A 13,653-nucleotide genomic window follows, 5' to 3' on the forward strand; every position below is an offset into this window, starting at 1 on the left:
AATTTCTACCAATGACTGCCTAGTAGAGAAAAAGAACTTGGTGGCAGCAGTGTTGGTTACTTTGGCAGCACAACTGCAAGAGCTGCAGTTTGAGTCTTTGGTTCCCTTTTCTTAGTTTCCCAGCCATCCATGTGTGATACACTATTTGAGACATAGATATTTCACCTGCTTTTTCACTGAAGTAATACAGAGTCATTAAAGAAATCATAGAAAGTCTGAGAGAAAAACAAAATCCTCCTGATCTCCATGTTTTATCACTAAACATAACCAATGGCAATCTTTTAGTTTCTTTTCTGTCTTTTCTCCTACCTCTGCATATGTTCCCCCCACCCCACCCTTTATGGTTATAATACTGTAGAGACAAATTTGTAACCCAGTTGTTTTTCATGCTAACATACTCCTCATAAATGTCATTTTTTAAAGTTGCATAATATTTAATGTTAGGAACAATTTGTTCAACTGCATAAGTGGACGTTCAAATATTCAGTTTTTGCCAACAAACAGCTATGACAAACATCTAATAAGATTTTCTTAGGAAAGGATCCCAGAAGTAGAATTACTAGGTAAATGGTATGAAAAAGTTTAAGGTTATCAAATATTGCCAGCACTTTCCAAAAAGGCTATACTAATTTATATCATCATCAGCAATGGGAAATATAACCCAAAGTACTGTGAACTGTTCTCATTTTTTAGACTCTTTCTTAATTTGTAGGTATAGTATCATTTTCCCATATGCTACAAATTATTAAAAGTTGCTTGTGAAAATGTTAAAGGACAGTTAAATAATTCAAGACCATGATATAGTCATTACAATTTTTCAAATAATACATTTTTGCTAATTGATTTTAAAGTTGTTTAAAAAAGCATTGTTAGAAAAATCCAGTATTAGGTATCTGAAACAAAAACCAATTCATCTTGGAGTTCCCGTTGTGGTACAGTGGTAACGAACCTGACTAGTATCCATGAGGACTCGGGTTCGATCCCTGGCCTTGCTCAGTGGGTCAAGGCTCCATCATTACCATGAGCTGTGGTAGGCGGCAGATGCAGCTCTGATCTGGTGTTGCTGTGGCTATGGCTGGCAGCTGCAGCTCGGATTCAACACCTGGCCTGGAAACTTCCATATGCCGTGAGTGCGGACCTGAAAAGACAAACAAAACAAAACAAAACACCACCCACACCCAATAATCTCTTTTCGTTTAAGACACCCTTCTTTTATATTCATTGTTTTGCTTTTTAGGGCAGCAGGTGCAGCACATTGAAGTTCCCAGACTAGGGGTCAAACTGGAGCTACAGCTGCCAGCCATGGCCACAGCAATGCGGGATCCAAGCCGCTACTGTGACCTACACCACAGTTAGTGGCAACGTCGGATGCTTAACCCACTGAGTGAGGCCAGGCATTGAACCCACATCCTCATGGATACTAGTTGGATTTGTTTCTGCCGCACCACAATGGGAACTCCCTTAAACCATTCTAGCTATACCATTTGCTATTTCTCTGCCTGGAGCCCCCTTCTGCAGCTGGCAAACATTTCTCTCTCCATGAAGACTCAGAACGAATGACACTTGTCTGAGAATTGCGCTCTCAACTCTTATCCTTCTTGGTGACCATAGTACTTTACTCATACTTCTATTTTAGGATGTATTATTGTCTACTAAAATGTTCTGTGGTGGCAGTATCACATAGTGTTAAAACAATCTAAAGGTTTTGGAATCAGAAGTAGTGTCAAGTACAACACTTCCTAATTGTACAACACTGGGCAAATTACAAACCTAAGGCTATATAATCTCATCTGTAAAATGGGGATAATGAATCTGACCCCAAGGGGTTAGGATGAGGTTTCAATGAGCTGAGGTACCTAAAGAGGTCAGCTCAGTGTCTGGCATGTAGCAAATGCTCAATAATGGGCAGCTGCTGTGTATCTCTTTTACCACGTGAAGGACTGCTGGAGGGACCGGGTTGTATCATTTTGCTTCTGTGTATAACCAAGGAATAGTGCAATGCCTGGCACACTGAAGAGAGGATCCATAAATATTTGATGAGATATTAGTTTCTGATACAATATGAAATGAAAATAAAAACTCTGCAGACTAGAAATGCATGATTGTTAACATGTAAATATATGTGCATATTACACTCTTTAAGGTCTTTCCAGACATATTCATGAGCTCTTATTTGTGGGCTGATCGCACTTCAAGCAATACTCTCAGTCTCTGCTAGATCCTTATTCTCACGTTGTGGATATTAATACCCCACCCACAAAGTTGCTACAGTATTAAATGAGTTAATGTATTGCCCATATATAGTTGGCACTCATTAAAGGGTAAGTTAAAAAAGATGTCCCTTCTTTGTGAAGACTTCCTCAACCTTTCCAGATGGTGCTAGTCTTTCTACTATACTTTTATAACAAACTGTTATTATGCCACTTTTCAAACACTGTTCTGTCTCAGAGATTGTGAGCAACTGAAAATAAAAAATAAGATACCACTGAATATGTTTATTATTTGCCAAACATTGGTAGCACATTACATACATTTTCTTTACTAAGTGTTACAACCCTTTGAAGGGGTGGGTAATTCCCATTTTACAGCAGAGGAAAGTGAGGCTTACAGAGATTAATCAACAGGTCCAAGGTTAGAGAGCTAGTAGGCTATGGGTAGGAGACAATGCCACTAGTATTCACAGCATGCAGCACACTGCTAGTCACTCAGTAAAACTCAGTACCTTTATGCTGATGGAACACACGGACGAACATATTTCATTTTAAAACTCAGAAAAATAAAAACAACTAAGGCAATTATTAAAAGGACAATAAGAGTTCCCGTCATGGCTCAGTGGTTAACGAACCCGACTAACATCCACGAAGACGCGGGTTTGATCCCTGGCCTTGCTCAGTGGGTTAAGGATCCAGTGTTGCTGTGAGCTGTGGTGTAGGTCACAGATGCGGCTGGGATCCCCGTGTTGCTGTGGCTGTGGAGTAGGCTGGCATCTACAGCTCCAATTGGATCCCTAGCATGGGAACATCCATTTGCAGTGGGTGCAGCCCTAAAAAGACAAAAAAAAAAAAAAAAAACAAAAACAAAAAGGACGATTTAAGTGAAAAAGTTTTAGTTACCTATTATAAAATTTCAAATATACCTCCAAATCAATTACCAGCTAGGAATTCTCAAATAATATGTGAAAAGATAATAAAATCAAGTACCTAAGTAATCCAGGATTTACTGCCCACATTTTGAAGCATTACAGGCTAAATATCTGTATACAGCATAACTAAAAAAAAATCTTTTAGGTTGAGTGCACAGCAAACTCAGATCAAGAACTCAATCATTTTTATTCTCTCAATCAGGAAAGGCAACCATGAGCAACTACATGAGACTGTGATTTTTATGCACGGAGCATTCTATTTTCTTCTTCTGATTTACATATTGTATTTAAAATCTAGCCTCTCCTTCTTCAAAGTGAATTAAGTGTCCCCTATTGGTGTTAACATGAGAAAACAAATCGTATGTAGGTAAAGATAAAGAAAGGTAGTGTTTAGCCCTATTACCTGTTGAGATTGCCACATTAAACTCCATCGAATGTCAAGTGGAAACGATCCTGGGATATAAATAACCAGCAAGGCCAGGGTGGCAGCTATCAGCTCAGGTCACTCAGGTTACTGAACAGAAGTCAGATGGTAACTAATTCTAGTCACTACTGAATAGAATGGAATTTGAACCAATGACCCAGAGATGAAAGACTTTGACTCTTATGGGGGAGGGGGGTGCGGAGGAAGAAGTACAACTTTCCCAGTACCAGCAGACTAAATTCTTTAAAAATAAGTTAAAAGCCAAGAGTTCCTCCATTTTTCTAAGGTTCCACACTATTTCTAGGACTGAAATAAATAAGCTGGTGGCTTTGGGGATATATTGAAAAATCCAGTCCACTGCAGATTTATCTGTTATATTGAAGAGTATCTGGCCTGCTGTTAAGAAAGCTTTATAATTCATTTTGGGTGGTGAACTATAAACTTGGGCGTCAATTTACTATCCCTTTGTGCAAAAGGAAAAGTTCGCAATGTGATAACTCTGAAAATAACTTTTTTGTTGTTCAAGGGGACTAATCATTTAAGTTGTCAACAATAGCCATATCTGCTTGCTGTTAGTGAATGCAGCAGCAACGTGTGTCTCTGGGCAGTGCTGTTACATCAGCTCTCCCACTCTTTACCTAACTCATTTAAAATGAACAATAAAAGTTTTCTTTAATTAGCTACTGGTGTGCATTAACATGATCATGATTAAACCATAAAAACCAACTGTACATTACTCTGGTCCCCTCTTCCATGTGTTTTGAATTATTCTGTTTGAAAATGTACTTTGCGTCCCTTTTAAAAGTTCGACCTTCTGCTTTCAGAGAATTAAATGCATATTACTGCAGTGAAGAAGATAATGTTTCAGACCTCCAGGCATATATTAAACACACTGGCAGCACTTGAGACAAAATGCTTTACTTATTAGATACTTCCTATTCTAAACAGTGTCATCAAAGGCTAAAAACAAAATCCATATAAAAGCTGCACAATGCTTCCACACAGAACCTGTGCCAAAATCCCTGTACTTTCCAACTAATGAGGAAAGGATGTGTACTCTTAACATATGAATGTAAGATTTTCCAAGCATTCACTTTAGGAAACTGGGCTATTGATTCCATATGGGTTATGTTAAATGAAACTGTATTGGTAAAATAACCTTTAAGATATCTGGCATGATAACTATAATTAAACAATATTCAAAAGACTAAAACAAAAGGGAATTTGGTTCCACAATGGCTAATTAAAATAAAATGAAAAAACACAGCACGCCATCTATCAAGATAAATTGTTATTCTTTAAGAACTATTTAAATACTGTTAAAATATACTTTCAGATAAAATCTGAAAGAGCTGGAAAAATATTTGTGGCTTAAAAATGGATAGTTTGGTGAAGAAAAAAGTATAGGACTCCGAAATTTTATGCAGAGATAACAGCTTTAAAGCCTTGAGCACAACCAGATGGTACTTAAATCAGAGGAATTCTACAGTTTCACTATCGATGGGTTTCAATATAAGAAGGTTTTCAATAGCTAGGAAAACATGTCAAGTTGATAGTTTACTTCTGAGATCATTTCAGCGCATTTCCCCATCCTGTCACAGCTCTACGTGGTACAGATATTAGCCACCATGCAAAAGGTGCTGAAAGCTGGACTAGTAGCTAGGGGAACCGTAGCTAATTCCTCCTTTTAATGTATTGAGATAGGTAAGTTTACTAGCTCACCCAGAGCCTGCTAAGAGCCACAGTCTCTCAGGAGCAGTGGCTAAAACCACACGAGTATGTGACAGTACCAAAGGATGCCCTGAAATCATTTCCAATGACCTTAATTAGACATTCATAGTAGCACTCTGGAGGGGAGAAAGAGAAGCCTGATTGACTGAAACTTTTTGTTTGGCCATATCAGCATTTTTATGAGCACATTCAAAAGTCAGCCTTATTAATAAAAATGCTGCAGATAAATGTTATTTAAAGATTTTAAGAAAAATATGTAGAAACCAATCTCGAGAATTAGCAGGGACTAAAGCAAACATAGTTTTTATTTTGATAGCCGACAAGAAATGGCAATTCAGCACCTATTCCAATATTTTAATTCACATTATTTCTTTTGTCTTTTTAAGGGAAATTTATAAACCAAACATAAACATATTCACATCTTTTCCCACCTTCTCATCAAAATTATGGTTATACAACAGCAACAGTTATATTTTAACTTTGATCAAAATATCATGTGCCAGTCATGAGATCACTTTTCACATCTTATAAATTAGGACAAAGTCAAGTGTGAAACCATAAAATCAAAGTGACAAACACATCTGTATGTCACTGTGACATTTACTCTAATTTTGCTGCCCTTGGTAAAATGGAGTCCTATTTTCTAAGAGGTAAACATTCTATCTTGCAAAGTCAAATACAATAAAAAAAATTAGTCACAGTATTTTAACGGTTTCACATATTGGAATTACTAAGAACTTTTAAAAACTTAAATTACTTGCCTCACTGTCTAAGCATTTGCAATATACTCTTCTAGCTGTATCTTTAGGAAGTTTGGTTTTGGGGATGGTGTAGGGAGGCACTGCTGGGAAAGGTTGTGGTATGTCTTTAGCACGGAGACGGTCTGCACTGGAAGCTCTAGATAAATAGCAAATTGTTATACCAATTGGATATTTCATTTCAACTTGATTAATTTAGTCAAGTGACCAACAAAAGTTTATTTTTAAGTCTCCAATTTTCAGTGATGTCAGCATTACACTTCATGAACTTTTATCATTTTATAGATGAATTACCATTGCAACTCAGTGATGCGCTAGATAAAATTTACCGATGCACATTAAATGAAAAACATTATAAAGAATAAATTGACTTTGATCTGAAACACCTTCTTCAATGTCACCAAACTACGTTATTTTTTTTATTTAAAAAAACAAACCTGAATAAGCACTATATGCACTTAAGTGCTGCAGCTACAGAATGCTAGAAAACAAGGTCTTTTTATATTTTGTTTCTCTAAGCCAAATGTTATACAAGATCCCACATGATATAATTGTTCCCAGTTGGATGGCAAAAAGTTTTCACAATACTGCAGTAATTATGCAAAAGAGCAGAACTAATGATACCCATCACTGCTTAACAGATAGAATGGTAAAGAGTACTATAGTTTCAAGTTTTTCCTTTCATGAAGTTACTTTTCCGGCTCTTTGAAGTAACAGTATGAGGCCACTACTGCCTGCTAAGTATCAGTTCAAATATTCACATTTCAAGACCAGTGCTGACTGCAATAAAAGAAGCCTGGAGATAGTTCAGGCAAGGCTGTGTTTTACTGTAGTTGTGTTTGGTCTATTGTCCTAATTTAAGATATAAATTCTGAAAAGGGATCAATTCTGGTGCTAAACTGACATAATACCTCGATCATTATCACTGTCATTTGAATATGATAAAGAAAACAACCAAAAAAAAAAAAAAAAAGTACACACAGCGTTTCCACACAAGTTCAAATTCTGCATACTGACTTTTTATCAACAAGGTTGATCCGGAAGACTTTTGTGCCTGTCTGTCCTTTGAAACATATATGATTTTACAGATTAAGCTTATTTTCGGGGCTTCTAAAGTTATGGGGGAAAAAAAAAAAGAATCACTTACAGGCAAGGCTTTGCATACAAAGTCTTAATTCAGAAATAATTCTGATTCTCTCTTCCTCTATATCTCTCATGTATGAAATTGGAATAAGTTGGTCATTTTTATTTAAGGAGACCAGATCTAACTGATTTATACTAACCCCTAGGTTTGACTTGTTTGCTTTTTAAAATGAACTCAGTTTTTAAAAAATAAAATGACACATTTTGGGAACTTGGATCTTAATCAAAGTAGATGTCTCTATATCAGAAACAACAACCTGCTTTGAGATGGCCATGATGTTAATTCTTAAAAAGTGGCTACTATGTGTACCAGGTAACTGCTCTTCATACAGATGAAATCAAGGTTCATTCCACTGATGTCAATGTGGAAACCATTTTGTCCCATGACTGCTTAAGGATTTTCAATAGGATTAAATCAGCTGCAAGTCCTCATTATATCAGGGTTTACAATTGTGTCTGAGTTGAAGTCTGTTTCTCATAGAATTTTACTTCGAGACTGACTTAGATTGGCTCCTTAGAGCTAGTCTGATTTTACTAGAAACAACTGTATCACATCAGCCACTCTCATAAACTTGCAGTGAGATTGAATCAGCCCTGACCTCGAAGCAGATGAAAGTTTACCCAGCCTATATATTCTCTGTAAGAGTCACAGAAAAGTTTGCATTTTGTTTTCTGCAGCAACGCAGAAGTAGAAATATGCATATTAACTATTCCAGTAGGCCTCTGCCTTCCAATTACGAACCAGATTTTTTGATAAGAAAATTATAGCTGAACTAGGAGAAATTTCTACTGATAAAAAAATGTAAGAATCTTTGATTATTTTATCCCTCAAATCATATATCCCTTTAAAGAAACTATGCAGACTTTATGGAAATAAAGCAAAAGCATGCGTTAAAAATTTCCCCTAATATTCAGTGTAAGTTGAAAAACAATGAAAATGGTATAAGTACACCCATAATTAACTTTAGCCAGTAGCTGATTTTCATTGCCAAGCAAATAGTTATTTAACAAAAATATTAAACTGATTTTCATTATTATATATTCTGTTTATTAAATCTATACAAACCTGGTTGAGTTAACTACAGATTTTCCTCAAAGTAAACCTGAATATCAGTATTCCTTTACATTGTATCTGATTTTAGTATAGTACATCAAGACATTATAGAATACAGGATCATTTACAAACTTTTATTGGCTACCCTTTAACTTTATGATGACAGATTAAATCCAAATTGAACTAAAGCTACATATTGATTCTGTGTCATATGTTATCAATACCTTAATGCCACAGACTTGAAATGCAAATGATCACCATGTTAAGAGAGAAATATTTGTTTATGCCCTGCAGCCATTTCTTCCTTTCCATTAGAACAACTTTGTTCTTCTCTGCTACTCCATAAAAATCATCGCTAGGCCAAAATGATCTTCCACACAAACTGCTTTGATCATATCAACCTCTCCTTTCAATCTTTAGAAATTTGAAGTATTCTCTAAATCATGTAAATATTCCTAACTTTAGCTCTGGTCCGTGAGCCTTACAACATTAGTAAACTTTCAAATGTTGACATATTCCAAGTAGTTCTTGCAGTTCCAAGAAAGCAACTTTTTGTGATAATGAAGGTAATGCAACGTATACCTTGAGGATATTCCTAGTCATGTGGGACTATCTGAATAAGAGTTTAAAAGTTTGAAAAAAAATGTGGATTACCCCCTCCCAATATCAGCATCATCTCTACAAACATTAAAGTAGTAGTCAAGTCTGGAAAAAACTTCTCTCTCTAGACTAGTTAAAGAATAAGGTTTCTATTTAAAAAATATTATAGTTAACCCTTGAACAAGTTTAAACTTCATGGATCCTCTTACATGTGAATATTTTTTAAGAGTAAACACCACAGCACAGTTTGTTGAATGCATGGATATGGAGGAACCTCCAAATGGAGGATTGACAATAAATTATACCCAGATTATACCTTTGCATCATTCAAGGGTCAATTGGATTTTATTTATTTTTGGCTGTACCCATGGCACGTGGAAGTTTCAGGGCCAGGGACTGAACTCGAGCCACAGTAGTGACAAGGCTGGAAACCTAACCAGCCACGCTGTAGGGTCAAGTGTATTTTTAAGGTAACATTAGTCAGTCAAGTATGGTTAATGTTTAGACGTCAGCTGTAGCAATTTTACTGGGATAAAATTTCTTGAGTTGTTTCTTTCTTTCTTTCTTCTTTTTTTTCTTTTCTTTTTTTTTTTTTTTTTTTGCCTTTTTTAGGGCTGCACCTGCAGCATATGGAAGTTTCCAGGATAGGGGTTGAATTGGAGCTGCAGACGCTGGCCTACACCACAGCCACAGCAATGCAGGATCTAAGCCACATCTGCAACCTATATCACAGCTCACCACAACACCAGATCCTTAACCCACTGAGCAAGGCCAGGGATCAAACCTGAATCCTCATGGATATTAGTCGGGTTCGTTTCCACTGAGCCATAATGGGAACTCCTCTTGAGCTTCTTTTTTTTTTTTTTTTTTTTTTTTTTTTTGTCTTTTGTCTTTTTTTTTTGTTGTTGTTGTTGTTGTTATTGTTGCTATTTCTTGGGCCGCTCCTGCGGCATATGGAGGTTCCCAGGCTAGGGGTTGAATCGGAGCTGTAGCCACCGGCCTATGCCAGAGCCACAGCAACGCGGGATCCGAGCCGTGTCTGCAACCTATACCACAGCTCATGGCAACGCCGGATCGTTAACCCACTGAGCAAGGGCAGGGACCGAACCCGCAACCTCATGGTTCCTAGTTGGATTCGTTAACCACTGCGCCACGACGGGAACTCCCTCTTGAGCTTCTTAAACACAGAGCCAATGTCAACATTACTGAGCAAAATGTGAAATACAATTTTACTTCAAATTATTCATTCGCTTAACAAATTCTAATTGAACAGCTACTATGTTCTAGGCATTGGCTGGGGATATAGCAGAATCTCTTCACCTTTAAGGAGTTTATATTCTAGTGGGGAAGTCAGGTAATAAAATTTTATATAATACATACACAAACACTCCAACCCTGTGTTTGCTGATGGATTTGTTGCTGGATGTTATGAGAGAATGACAGGAGTCAAAAATGACTTGAATTTTTTGGCCTGGTCAACTACAAAAATGAAGAAGGATGACTTCCCAGGCTATGCAAGTAGCTTCCCAGTCAGTCTGTGTTATGCCAGTGATTTAACAATCTGCCTTTTCAAACTTAGCCTGTTTTCTCAAGGATCATAAAAGACATCACTGATTGTCACATAGGGAGATGATGACACACCATCATACCTAATTTTAAAAGACTCTCTAGTTCAATTACAATGACTTTCTAGTTCCTCTGACAAGCCAAATCCCCAATCAGCCACGAACCACTCAAGAAAGGGCTATGATTAGAGGTGGTTTTTTGGAGTAGGCTTAGGCCTCATTCTAGACAAACACTTGGAGAATAGGGAAATGGGGCCAACACATGCGGTCATGCCACATATCAGAAAATCAAATGAATGAGACATAGAATATCTCTTGGGAGGATTTTGGCCTAGAACAGCAGGAAATGAAAGAATATCCATGAGTTGAGTTGGAAAGGAGAAAAGGAGAGAGGACTGGGCCTTTACAAGATTTCCATAGCTGCTAGTGAGCATTTCTACTCACTAGATGTCTTGTTAATGTCACACACTTAAAGGAACGCCGTAACACTTAAAAATACCTTTCCTCCCAAATACCATCTCGGTACCTTTTTATTTATTGATTCCTTCTCAAAAGGCCCCCACCATGTACTGTTGGTCATTGTTTCATTTCATTAATTACCCTTGCTGTTTCCTTGTTTTTTTTTTTTTTTTTGTCTTTTGTCTTTTTAGGGCCGCACCAGTGGCATATGGAGGTTCCCAGGTTAGGGGTCTAATTGGAGCTGTAGCTGCCGGCCTACACCACAGCCACAGCAATGCCAGATCTGAGCCATGTCTGCAACCTACACCACAGCTCACGGCAACCCCGGATCCTTAACCCACTGAACAAGGCCAGGGGTTGAACCCGCAACCTCATGGTTCCTAGTCAGATTCGTTTCCGCTGCGCCATGATGGGAACTCCTCCATTGTATCTTCTAATTTCACTGACCCTTCCCATTCTAGGCTGACTAATTACCAGAATTCGTTAATTAATTCCTTTCATTGGTCTCTCCCTTTCCTAAAGTATACCACATAGTACTAACAGTTAACACATCTCAAAATACTTTCAATATTTACTTAAAAATATTTGTCCCACTGGAATGTAAGGTCCATGAAAACAGAATTATTATATTTTTACATTTTTATGGCCATACCTGTGGCATAAGGAAGCTCCCAGGCTAGGGGTTGAATCAGAGCTCTTGCTGTGGGCCTACACCACAGCCATAGCAACGCCAGACCTGAGCTGCATCTGGGACCTACGTTGCAGCCTGTGAAAACACTGGATTTTTATCCCACTGAGGGAGGCCAGGGATCAAACCTGCATCCTCATGGATCCTACTCAGATTCTTAACTCCCTGAGCTACAATGGGAACTCCATGAAAACAGACTTTCTGTGTGTTTATTTTTCTACATTATCACCAAATTCTTAGAAAAGTGCTTGACACATAGTAGGCACTCAATAAATACTTAATGAGTACATTAAGGAAGGAACAAAGGAACTGAATCATTTGCACTGTGCTCATTTAGGTCCCTGGGTCAGGGAGTAGATATAAAAAGCAGTTAAATTTGGACCCTGCCTTCTAGGTTAGAGATACTTACTTAATAAAGAGAGTTTTAGGACACATCTCAAACAAGACTGAAAGAAGCCAGATTTTGGATTTGTTGAAATGGCAGTAAGGACACTGAGGCTGAGGGATCCACATAAATGAAAAAGGTCAAAAGACAAAAAAGGGCATGGGTAAGGGTATGGAAAAGGAAATGTCCTATTTTGTTCAGACAAAAGGTGTACTAATGAGAACAGTGAAACATGAGGTTTGATAAAGCAAGATTTTAAAAGTTAACAAATCTGGACTCTTTCATGCCAGTCTTCCTTGACCAGCTGAATCAGAATCACCTAGGTTTTCAACAGAGATTCTCAGGCCGCATACCAGAAGCATCTTACCTGAAGGCAACCCACACGTGTAATAACATTCCAGTCATTTTATCACACTAACATTTGAGAAACGCTGTAGTCAGTGGAAGCACAGAGGACTTTCTAAGCAAAGAAGTGATAAAGGGGTACTTGAGAAAAATAAATGGGATCAGAACTGCAGTGGGAGTAGGAGACTGGAAAACAGTGAGATCGTAGACAGCACCACCTGTTAGAAAGCAACCAGCCCGATGATGGTGGTGGGGATGTGAAACAACATATAAAGGAGGCTCATTCCAACTCGGAATGGGGTCATGACAGACCACTGCCTACTGAATCATTTAACCACTATTCTGGGACACCTCCCCCCCGCCCCCCCCCCCCGCCCCGACTCATCCCTCATCACTCCGCTACTCAAATTCCCCATTCTGGAAGTGCACATTCACCTTCCTGATGCCACGTCTTCACGCATGCCAGTCTGGGATGGCCTCTTTCTCAAGGGTTCATTTCCTCTATGAAATCCTTTCTGTTATGAGCCCATAATTACTCCCTCTGCTCAATCCTGTAGGACATACTGTCTTTATCATTTACCTGGTACTTAACATATGCTACTTTGTATTACTATTTTCTCTTAATCCTTATGGTCTCCCAACTAGATTGTAGGATTGTAGGACTCTTGAGTCCAGAAACACACCACACCCATGTTTGTTAATCCCATGCACAGGGCATGTATTTGTGGTGAGATAAGTACATGTGGATGACGGTGATGAAGGTGATTAGTATGGCAGTGATGACAGCCTAACTAGTTGAGTACATGATATTCTCTAAAGCGACAACACTAACACACAGGTAACACTTCCTGGATGCTTAGAATGTGTCAGGCGCTTTTCTATGTGCACTTAGTATATACCAGGTATTTTTCTTTTTTTTTTTTTCTTTTTTTGTCTTTTGGGCTGCACTCGCAGCATATGGAGGTTCCCAGGCTAGAGAATCAGAGCTGTTGCTGCTGGCCTATGCCACAGCCACAGCAATGCGCGATCCAAGCTGTGTCTGTGAACTACACCACAGCTCAGAACAACACCAGCTCCTTAACCCACTAAGTGGGTCCAGGTACAGAACCTGTGTCTTCAAGGATACTAGTCAGATTCATTTCCACTGAGCCACGACAGGAACTCCTGCCAGTCGTTTTTCTATATCAACTTGTTTAATCCTCAGAACTCTATGAAATAGATACTATTCTTATCTTCATTTTAAGATGAAGAAATTGAGGTCCAGAAAACAAGTACCTGCTCAAAAATCACACAGCTAGTAAATGGTGATGTTGGGATTTGGAACATTGGCGGTATGAGTGCAGAGCTCATTTTAAAATC

At 38.1% G+C, this 13,653-nt stretch overlaps 1 protein-coding gene across 10 annotated transcripts in view; it reads right to left on the reverse strand.

Moving 5' to 3' along the window:
• VPS13B (vacuolar protein sorting 13 homolog B) overlaps positions 1 to 13,653 on the reverse strand; it is a 735,231-nt gene that overhangs the window by 223,699 nt on the left and 497,879 nt on the right. The window lies entirely within an intron of this gene.

This window comes from Sus scrofa, chromosome 4 (genome assembly GCF_000003025.6).
Source record: "Sus scrofa isolate TJ Tabasco breed Duroc chromosome 4, Sscrofa11.1, whole genome shotgun sequence".
NCBI lineage: Eukaryota > Metazoa > Chordata > Mammalia > Artiodactyla > Suidae > Sus > Sus scrofa.